Genomic DNA, 12,274 nt, shown 5'->3' with positions numbered 1-12,274 from the left:
AATTCGCATAGTGGAATGTTCATAACTTTATTCTGCTGCTTACTTTTTAACGGAACGCTTTTTAATATTCTATTGTTTTGTTCTTGTATTTTAATGACTTTTTTAAACTATGGTACTGAACGGTATTCTGTTTAAATGCTGTTTTTTATGCCATTTTAAAATCATTTTGGAGCCATTTTAGACATTTGCATTGTTTTACATTGTTCTTAACATTTTATCCTTCTTTTTAATTGTGAGTTTAAAGTTTTAACTTTCTGTATTGTAACATTGTAATCATGTATTGTATGTTGATCTCGACCGAATAAATGAATGAATGAACATGCTCCGCTTAACGTACGCCTAAATAATGGCTTATAGAGTCAAATACGCAATAATCATTGAAAACATAAGATGTTGTTCCACCTCTAAAGCTCTTTCTACACTATCAAACTTTGTGTGATGTGCCCATATATGGACATTATGATGTCATACCACTACCATATTTGGGCACATCACACATAGTGTAGACAAAGAATTATTGTAAGTTATCGACGCGGTCTCTTTGAGTACGGTACTTCATTACTAATTCGTTTCTATCTCATTCCTAAGTGAATGATGCAAATGCACTTTTTAGCACATAAAATAAGCAACACGACCATATTATTGCCTCCATAAAGTTAATTATAAAAATAAGTGGATAGATTGTTAGTATATTTTATTTCAATACGAAGCCATCGTTAAATTGCCAATACTGTACTGTGCAAGTATTTTAAACACAATTTCTAATATTAGTGTGGGATTAAATCCATATAATTGTTTGAAGGTTTGCATGGTGAAATCAAATGTTGATATACATTTTGCGGTAGGCCTACACCCAGAGAGATGTAATAAGCCGGCTATATAATATAATTGGGTACACCACGTATATTAGTTCTGAAAAGAAATGGTGGGTTTCTCCGAGTAAATCCAGGAACTTATTTCATGACCATTTCACGACTAAGCAGCTATTGAGTCTAAAAGTCAATCTGCGCCTGCGCATAAAAACCCACCTAATTATCTATAGTTTCACTACATTTCATAATGGTATTTTTTGTTTGTTTGGGGTAATAGGCAGCAATGAAGAGTTAAGAAAAAACTCAATACTAGTGGGTTATCAGCTATACAAGGCCTAACTACATACAATAATGGCTTCTAGTATTCAACTTTAAATATATTTTTTTGCTACGACTAATATTAAGTTCTTCAAGCCCGTGGCTAAGCAACGGACAAGCGCTATTTACAGTTAAAATATCAGGTGTATATATATTTAATGATTTGAATTGGTAGCTGAACACGTCTTTGGTAGACAAAGATGTGGTGAGCACGTTTGATATGGTCTATATAATTTAAGCCCATTGGGATAGTAGCACGAACGTTCTCACAGGTTGATATTAAAGCAAAATCGTAAATAATACGTTAGGTAGGTATTAGTTCACACACAGGGCACGTTTCTATAAAGCATCGTATTGCAAAAATTGTAAAACAAATAATGTTAATACAGTAAGTGAATGGTGTCATTCAACACCCCCTCCCACCCACCCACCACCACCCAGGAGGGTTCTGCCAATATGTTGAATGATAGGTATCATAGGAAGGTCCCCACACTTTTGAGCCAATATGTTCAATGAATGGATGTAAAAGCTCCCACACACAGAGTTTATAGGCTCCTTTGGACAATTTGAAACCGCGTCATAAAGGCTTTCTTTTAGAATTCTCTTTTAAGCCCTGTCTACATTATCACATTTTATGTGACAAAAAATGTGATGTGCCCGTATATGGACACGATGACGTCACATCTCTAGCATATTTGGGCACATCACACAAGTGTAGACAGAGCTTTAGCAGTGACACATAACTCACCCTCAATATCAGACTTTAGAATCTTGTTTTAACATGAAAATAAGAGCACTATTTTTTAATTAGTTAGTGTCTTGAACAAATTATTCATTGCCTAATATTGCTTTTACAGTAGCCTAATAATTATAAAACTAAAAATATACATCATCATTGGAATATTTAAAAATATAATACGCCTTTATACAGTAGTGTAATTATGTATATCTCCATGTTTCTATTGTACTTGTGTGTATACACATTATTTTATGCGCTGTTCGGTGTATAATTCATCTTTTTGTTCTCGACGAAAATAAAAAATATATGCTTTATCATAATATAGATTAATATGCATGCACCTTCATACAACAATGAGGTAGCCATGGCAACCGGTTCTCTTCCGGCATTATAATGTTATAGAGTTCATTTCTTAATTTCGTATGTGCAGTGAGAACTTAAGTCCATTTGAGGTAAGACGAAGTGCATTTATACTATTTTCATATTTAGTTATACACATCAAGTATAGTTGAAGATTTTTGTTTATATAACCAGGAATTTACGACGAAAAAAATTGATTTAAATTTATTGTAGATCTGTTACAATTTTTTGTGACAGTTGCGATGTATAATGAGGATTAATATTATCATTAAGCATCCGTTTAAAAGGGAGTGTCGTATTCGAGATTAAACTTACAGACAAGTAGATCTTTACTTTTTTAGGTAAGTAAATCAAAACGTTTACGGTACCTTTTAAGTAATGATCAGGAGTATTTAGTTCTGTGATTGATAATATAGGAATAATTTTCTAGTTCTGTGTTTAAAACTTAATCTGCTTTTTATATAAATAATATCTGTATATTGGACAAGTCTTGTAACTAAACAAATATTTTGTTAACGTATTTATTTTATTTTGTTTTTCTAACTTTTGTGTTTTTTAAAATGTATTATTAATGACAATAACTAATAAAGGTATTAATAGTATAATCTACTCAAATTTATAAATTTAGAAGGTTAAAATGTGCTAAAAAAAACGCGTCATATAGTCTTAAAATGGGTCACCATAAACATATAATTTAGGAGCGTAACGTACTCTTTTTCTTCAAGAATTTCGTATGTGTATATAATTATACTGTTTGGAAATCTTGGTAAATTCACATAAAATATATAATACAATATTTAACTATATATTAATTACATTATTTACAACCTAAAAATGTATTTGACCAATCTTGGCAAATTGACACGTTAACGTAATTGATATTACACTTAATCAGTTACACTGACCACCTAATAAATTATAATTGAAAACTAATATTTTAATGTTTTATTCCTCCAAGGACCACTTGACCAAATGACCACCTATTAAAATGTAACTCAAAACTACAATGTTGTAGACTACTTATTCCTCCAAGGACCACTTGACCAAATGGAGATAATATTATAATAGCCTATAATTGATAACTAGATCTATTTGATCAACACGATGACCACCTATTAAAACATAACTAAAAACTACAATGTTGTAGACTACTTATTCCTCCAAAGACCAAATGGAGATAATATTATAATAGCCTATCAATTGATAACTAGATCTATTTGATCAACACGATGACCACCTCTACGTAACTAAAAACTATGCATTTACATCTTAAAATGGTTACATTTTCCGTCCACATAATTACTAAGTTTACACACGGTAGACAAATAATATTCAATATTAGCAACATATTTCAACGTCATTGGCATCATGTTACGAACAACTCTATCAAAGATGAATTAGGTTGTGTTCATGCGTTTTTTAGATTTCCCTAAGGCCTATTCAAAATGTTGAGTTGGTATCTCATGAGAGGATTCGTGTCCACGGAGCGCGTAACAGAGACGGTTACGCGGTGATAATTGTATCGATTTGTAAAATGTTGCTAACTCAGTTTATAAAATACTTGAACTCTACCTACAGGTTGTTGGTCTAGATCAATGCCTTTGATTATCTACCCAACTAAATTAAGATATGAGCCGATTCGAAGTTATTAATGTAGGCTAACTTACAAATACAATTCAGATTATAAAATATGCCTCTGGCCTTTTTTGTAAAAAAATTAAATTTTATTACATAATATTTTAATCTAATAATATTGGTTGATTACCTGATAAAATAATATGATCGCTTAAATTTAATAGGGCACTGTAAAATAGTATTTAAGAAGGTAAAGTCTTCTTTTTTCATCAATGAGGCCTTATTTTATCCCTTATCTCCAAATTCTCACATTATCACCGTTTTCACATTTCAGAATTCATCATATTACAGTTTTATCTTTAAAATTTAAGCTAATCTTTATGTAATAAAATGTCTTGTATGTTTATAGATGGGCAGAGGCAGAGACACTGTTTTGTTATCAATTTCAATTACATAATTATGAGAAATTGATATATTATTTACACAGAGTAGGCCTACTCAGTTTATATTGCAATTAAACACTTTTTTAGCCTACCCCGCTACCACAATGTTCACAGCTTATACTTACGTTATTGCAACAGCAGCCGTATATATAGCGCGCATTTACAGAAAATGAAACACATTAAGATATATGGATAATGCAGTTGATTAATAAACACGAAGCGATCTTTTGACACTTAGCTGGATTGCATCTTCATTCAAGGTCGAGTAAAAAGCAATATTGTTAATGAACATGACGTTCTTAATGTATACATCTTTATTCCACGTGCCATTATCAATTATAATATAACGCTGTATTCCAGAAACTCGGCTGTTAGAATATTGCAGACATTGAATTGAAAATACAAGGTAAAAATTTAAATAATGATATATACAACATCTGGAAATAAGAATACCCATTGACATGAGACGAATAACAATGCAAAAATACATTGATAAAACCAGTACATTTGCGTCATTTGTTCACTGTTAATAGTATCAAATATTTTGTTATTTACTATAGTTTTATATTGACTATTTCTGTTCAAGATCATTAATTATGTACCTGCATACTAAAAATGTGTACCTGAATAATTTTGTATGAGAGGAGTTAATTATGTTTGTACAGAAATGTTTATGTCCCAAAATAATTACAGTATTTCTGTGTCACATAAATGTTTTATGTTGACATAATTAGAATGATTGTTCCGAACGGCGCCTCGTACACAAATATTTTGTTGTTGTTGAACTTCTTCTTCAACCTGCAGGTTGAGACCAACAAACGCACAAAAAGACCCAAATTCTCCACAAACATAACGTATTCTTTTTCGATATTCCCATTATTCTGTTTTCTCTCCAATAACATATAATAATAGCATTACATTTGATATTTATATAAATAATGTATTTTAATTTCATATTTCCTGTGGGCTTTGTGTGAGGTCATTAACGAGTTGATAATGAACTGCACATGCGCAATATATTCTGAACGTTATCATTTTGATACACCTAGCCTACAATAATCTCACACATTGTCACATAAAACTACCCGAAATTACCAAGGTATACGATACAAAATAATAATCTTATTAGTCCTCATGACGGTCATGCAAAGCAAGCGAGTTGACCAATGGCAAGCGACAGTAAGAATAATCTATCGTTTGTGATTTGTCAACTCCCTTACGTTACGTCGTTGTGTTGCGTCTCTAGTGGGTTCGATATAAAGTTGTGTTACATTTCAGTCTTTATAGGCCTAATGACATAGCAATTTACGGTACTAATAGGCCCGGTTGTATTATAATAAGGTGTGTCTCGTAATCATTCTGAACGCTTTCGAATTATTAATACATTTACATTGTCTCTAAATACGAACCTTAGTGACATGGATAATATGTATTGAAAGTAATTAATACACATTGACTCGTATCTAGATGACTGTCAATAGTCAGTTAGGATCTTTCTAATGATAGCTGCAGAATTGACATTATGTAGTAGATGGCCAGTTCGTTCCTCCTGATTCTACCTAATATTTTCAACCAGGACCTCATTTTCAGCTGAATGGACTGGGATTCATTATCGGGAATTGAGAACCACTTGCCTACCGCAATTAACCAATACAACAGTGAACTATTGTCTTAAAGAAGACTGATAGCCTTTGAGATATAATAAAGACTTTTATTATTATTACAAAAAATAAATTGTCTGCGTTGTATAACATTCAAGTCAATTCTGATGGGAAAAATACTTTAAAATCCAATTTTATAAATCATGTTTTAGTGGGTAGTTAATTAATCAAATGTTAGTTCATTAGGAATGATGTATGTTATAGCGACAAGCAGCTGCGACGTTGTTTTATAACATCGTGCCATTTACAAATAACAAATGTCCTGTAATTAAATCACAGACGTGTTTATACTTTCCTTGGGCTAATCAAAATGCCAAAAAATATACAAGTATAGAATTGTCACAAGATGGCATTTGTCATCGTTGGCCTCATTTCTGAGATTGGATTATTGTTGAGGAATGACCGGTAAATATTCGTCGTAATTTACGACGTACCACGCAGCTATTGAGTCTAACAGTCGTTCTGTTGAGAAGGAATGAGTAAATATCCGTCATAATTCACGAAGTACCACTTGAATACGCGGCTATTGAGTCTAACAGTCGTCTGTGCATGCACATGTGTTAGTAGCGCGTACAGAATTACTTTTTGACTCAACAGCTGTCGAGTGGCGCGTGATGAAAACTAACGGTCAACTGGTAACCCGCACCCTGATTGTCAAAAGATGTTTTAGAAAATGGGTGAAGTACAAAGGGCGGACTAATCTCACTGTGAATCAAGGTTTTACCACGAGAGTTCATACAACCACAGCCTAAAATAGTTAGAAACATCAAAACCAAAAACTGGAAAACACCAAACCACCTATCTTAACTTAAAAAGGACGATGCATAATATCAACAATTTGAAATTGTTTGAATAAATATTTGCATACACATAATATTTCAGAGAAAACACTATTTATGCATGTATACAGTATAGACAATCAACGAGCCGTAAATTAAATTTACAGTATATCTTATGAACAAAACATCATTAAGGTAAAATACAAAAAATACAAGAAGCCACATAGAATTGATTATCATTTTAGGAGCGTTGATGTTGTAATAAGTAAATTATGCTGTTTAATCTTTAATTTAATATTTTATTAACCATGATTGCAAAAATATGAATATGGAAGTTAGAAGCACTCGATAATTATGACGTTAAAGCAGACTTTGAACAAATCTTATTTTCAATTTCTGAAAATCTCGTCTATTTCTTTCCATGATTGATTATCTAGTAAATTATATTTGTTGGTCATGATAGCGAGTGTTTTCGCAGGTTGGTCGTTGTGTTTCGCTAAATAAATAGCGCGATATCAGTCAAAACAACAAATGGACATAAGCGACAGACAATCAGGCTACGCAAACGACATTTGGTCACTTCGAAACAATCGTTTGATAGTCAGTCTTTACAACTATATTGAACTGAATCGATATGTCTATAAAATACAAACCTAGTACACAGCATTTGTCTGCATAGTTTAACTAATATTATAAACATCTTATCATATTAGTTTTATTTCATCTTGAATAAATATACCGTTAATAATGCTATTAATTCATTGCAATTCTGTAATATTGTAAAATTATTTTTTTTTTCCATTCTGAACGCGTTTGCGTCATTAAGCTTGAAAACGCGTTTTATATTGTAAGATTCCGTATCTGACGCTAGGCCTATTTCATCTCTACTCTGATTTTATTCCGTATATACCTTTTGAGATTTTGTAAGCGTAATGATAATAATTTAATTTCCCATGATATTTTAGTCAATTTTTATTCATTTTATGATTTTATTTGTTGGTCTTTTGATGTTTTAATGTATTATTTATATGTATAATCGCCAAAGGAAAGTCAAATTTCTAGTTTATGGACGAATAAATAATCTTGAATCTTGATTCGATCAATTAAAATCATGGCGCAGGCTTTACACATCTTGATTGATGAGTTCCTGATATTATAGCCTGTCTTTTTATTTTAATGACAATTACTCGTACATATCACTTCACTAATGACCAGTTACTAATGAGTGGTTCTTAAGCATTACTCAACACTCAATTTGAGTTCACTGACTTATCGTTAAGTTCGCTGCACCTGGTCGGTTACTTCAAAAGGTAATATCAAATCTCTATTCATTAGTTGAAGAAGCTTGTAAAATAAATTCATTAACATCAAATGGAGAGAATGATATCTATTGTGTTGGATGCAGTGTGTGCGACGAGCACTGAAGTAAAGTTCATGAGTTAAAATCTTGAGTTACTTAATTGTTGTTAACATTTCTAAAATGTATATAATATATATATAAAAAATGTGTAAATTATATATATGTATTAATGTCAATGAACTGAAAAATACATACTAATTGCCGTAGATCATAATAATACACGAGATAATATTCCTATTGGTCAGTACAGTTTTTTTCGTTTGCGTATGTATACGTAATTTTAATTTCTATGGACCAGGAATTCCGAAATAAAAGATTGAACTGAATGAATATTCTACCACTAGGTTAACAATGTTTAATAGAACAAGTAATACATATAATATACAAAACCTGGTCCCCACTATACCAGAACATGAACGCAAGAAACTGAACGTAAGCGCAACGCAAGTAATACCAGGCCCGTAGCCAGGGGGGGGGGGGGTTATGGTTCAGGCGAACCCCCCCTTTACAGCGAACCCCCCTTAACCAACTGCGAACCCCCATCCCCGACATGCCCAATACCTCACCCTCATCTCCAAAAATCCTCCAAATACGTGCCCCACAGTACAAAAAGTTGTTTGTAAATTGAAAAATTCGTAAACTTGTTCGTGAACCTTCTTCTCTGTATGCGCGTCAACTAGTGATACGTGTCTGTAAATTTCTAAAAGCTGCAAATGAATTGCCGATTTTAACCTGAAAAATAAATGTTTGGTCCCTGCATGTAACATGATATTGACGCGTCTCATAGCGAGCTGGCGCACGAACGATTCGTACAAAGGACACCGCCAGACAACTGCGTACCTATTGTTTAGATCACTGGCAGTCAGGCAGCATGCATAAAGTATAATATAGCCTTCCGACGTACATCAGTATTTATGTGTGACTATGAAGTATAATGTATCATAGAGGATTATAGTGAATCCTCTAAAATCATCTTAAAATGGTCACTTAAAGGTAGGTCACATTACATTCTTGTAGCATCTTGTGCGTCATGGTATTCATAAGGTATGATGCACATCGGACAAATGACGCACCTCTCCTGGGGGTCGTATAGTGGGTCATACAATTGACAAGTGCATAAAGTAAGAATAAATGTTTAGGACCAGGCCTAAGTATTTATAATATAAATTTAATACATTTATCTTTTTAAAGGCACAATTTATCGTCATGGAAATTTTTTGCAAAATTCTAGATCACCATCATGCTGCTATGCGCGTTAAAACACACATGGTGTTATACCAGCAGCAGTGGGCAGAAGTCAAGCATTGTTTTCTTCTCTGTATGCGCGTCAACTAGTGATACGTGTCTGTAAATTTCTAAAAGCTGCAAATGAATTGCCGATTTTAACCTGAAAAATAAATGTTTGGTCCCTGCATGTAACATGATATTGACGCGTCTCATAGCGAGCTGGCGCACGAACGATTCGTACAAAGGACACCGCCAGACAACTGCGTACCTATTGTTTAGATCACTGGCAGTCAGGCAGCATGCATAAAGTATATAGCCTTCCGACGTACATCAGTATTTATGTGTGACTATGAAGTATAATGTATCATAGAGGATTATAGTGAATATTAATATTTTACACTATAATATCTATGGTATCAAGTACTGTAGTTCACATTATGGCATCCGATTATTTTTTTCTAGACCACCAGCCGATACGTACTAAAATGTATCAATATCACCTATTTACATATTTATATTTCTCAACAAATTGCTGTAAATAAATATTATAGATAGAGCTAGCAAATAGCATTTGCCTTCACCCAGTGTGCTTTTTTCGGGGCTGCTCCTAGACGTTCGCATTGAACTTGAACGCAAAACAAAATACGGAGTAAATGATCAAACAATCGGCGGTTCCGCACAGAGCACGCGCATCTAACATACGGCAACAAATAGTTATGTCATTTTTGCTCATTGGTTATATAGCATGCTGCACGAGAGTGTCTTTTCCGGCCATCTAGGGGTGTCATTTAACAAAATTCGCTTCGCATCAGGCTGGGGGAGGGGGGGGGGGGGTTGACCCAAATATTTAGTGTCCGAACCCCCCCCCCCCCTTGACAGATCCTGGCTCCGGCCCTGAATACACTATATACAAAGCCTGGTCCCCACTATACCAGAACATGAACGCAAGAAACTGAACGTAAGCGCAACAAGTAATACACTATATACAAAGCCTGGTCCCCACTATACCAGAACATGAACGCAAGAAACTGAACGTAAGCGCAACGCAAGTAATATTTAGGATCATGCATTAAAACCACACTATAAAATCCGACCTAGTGCATGCACCGGAAGAACCGACTCAGCCAGCTATATTATCCCGATTGGCCGCTCATAGGTAACGTGTAACACATTTTAGTTATATTGTCCCGATTGGCCGCTCATAGGTAACGCGTAACACATTTTAGTTATATTGTCCCGATTGGCTGCTCATAGGTAACGTAACACATTTTCTTTACTGTTGCATTGCTGAGATGTGATTTTATATACTGTTCACATTAATCAATATTGGCATCGTAAACTGAATGAAGTTATTATTTGATATCGAATAACAATTCGTTTGTTACGTTGTGTGAAACTAGATCAACCATTTCGATTAACAAAGTTCAACGTACTTTATTGAAATTTTGATGAAACTGTATATATCTGTAGAATGATGCAAAACATGTATAATAGTAATGATTTCATTCATTTTAATTTATAGGATACGAATTATATAGTATGGCGATCCATGTCATTTAAAATCCATTAGTTATAGGTGACAAAACGACTGTATATATTATTTATTGTAATTACTTTATCGTTAGAATCGTTATATGAAAAAAAAAACTAGTGGAGTGCAGACAAATCCACTAAATCATGTTTTAAAATAAGAATAGATGTAGAACTAACTTCGTAAGGTCAGTTCCTACAGTGTATAATAAACGTACAAGATAAAAATGACTATATAAAAAAAATTTTGCATATAATAGAGGAAGAATAATTCAATGTTTGATAGGCCTATAGTAAAACGTTAGACTAGGCTGGGCTATGTTTATTATAAATAATTAATTTTGGATAGAGTAATTAAATAGTACCGAAGAATGCATTGAGCGGAGGGGGGTTGGGGAAAAATGTTTGCAACCTGTCCCCTGCACAGGTGGACGAAAGAAAGTCAACACATTATCATGCAGATTATGGCTATACTGTATGTAAAGCTCTGTCTACACTATCAAACTAGTTTGATAAAAAAGTGTGATGTGTCCAAATATGGTAGTGATATGCCCAAATATGGTAGTGATATGACATCATCATGTCCATATATGGGCACATCACATTGCTTTGTCACATAAAGTTTGATAGTGTCTCAGAGCTTAAGGGACAAATGTCCTCTAAACTCTCCTTCTACCCTGTTCAGGTTCAAGATCGACTATAAATAGCCTTCCAGAAAAATAGACTTAGTTAGTCTCAATCATATGGAAAACTAGATCCAAAAGCAAACATATTTCGATATTTCTCACTATATCTAATAAACAAAACAAATAATCTTTGGAATAAATTGTGTTTATTTTGTCTTCCATTATAATAGTACATACAAAATTGAAATTCACTAGGCTGAACGAAGATGTTAAATTTAGCATGTAATTTAGGCGTGAAAGCCCATACAGATTGATCAAGTTTCGGTGACTAGATTTAAATTATGTGAAAGATAAACAGAATGACGTGGTTTCAGTATACAAGAAGGCACTTATTATGGAAGCGCAATTGTTGATCATTACATGCATTGTTGACTAGTCTTTATATACTAATAGTCTGACCTTAGCCTTAATACCACTTAATACTGGGAATGAATAAAGAGGGACAATAGTGGCTTGGCCCCCTTGAAGTTACAACGATCCTGACTGTGCGGAGGTAAGATCTATAAGCTAAAAACGATTGCAAGCTTGCTTTTGTGCTAAAAAGCAAACAAACAGTTAATGTATTTTTTTTCTTTTTTCGTATTCGTACTTAATGTTATATAATGGGGTGGGTCAAACTTACAGGTCTTTCTGACTTATATGACCCTCGCCCCACATGATTACTTCATTGTATTTATTATTCTGTATGTTATTGTGAATCGTGGAAATACATTGAACTGAAATTATTCTATTTTAGTAGGCCTTTAATTACTTTTACTGAAATGTATCGTACAATTTCAATTTC

Source organism: Antedon mediterranea, chromosome 5 (assembly GCF_964355755.1).
Source record: "Antedon mediterranea chromosome 5, ecAntMedi1.1, whole genome shotgun sequence".
Classification (NCBI taxonomy): Eukaryota; Metazoa; Echinodermata; class Crinoidea; order Comatulida; family Antedonidae; genus Antedon; species Antedon mediterranea.
Note: the sequence above shows the minus strand (reverse complement) of the source record.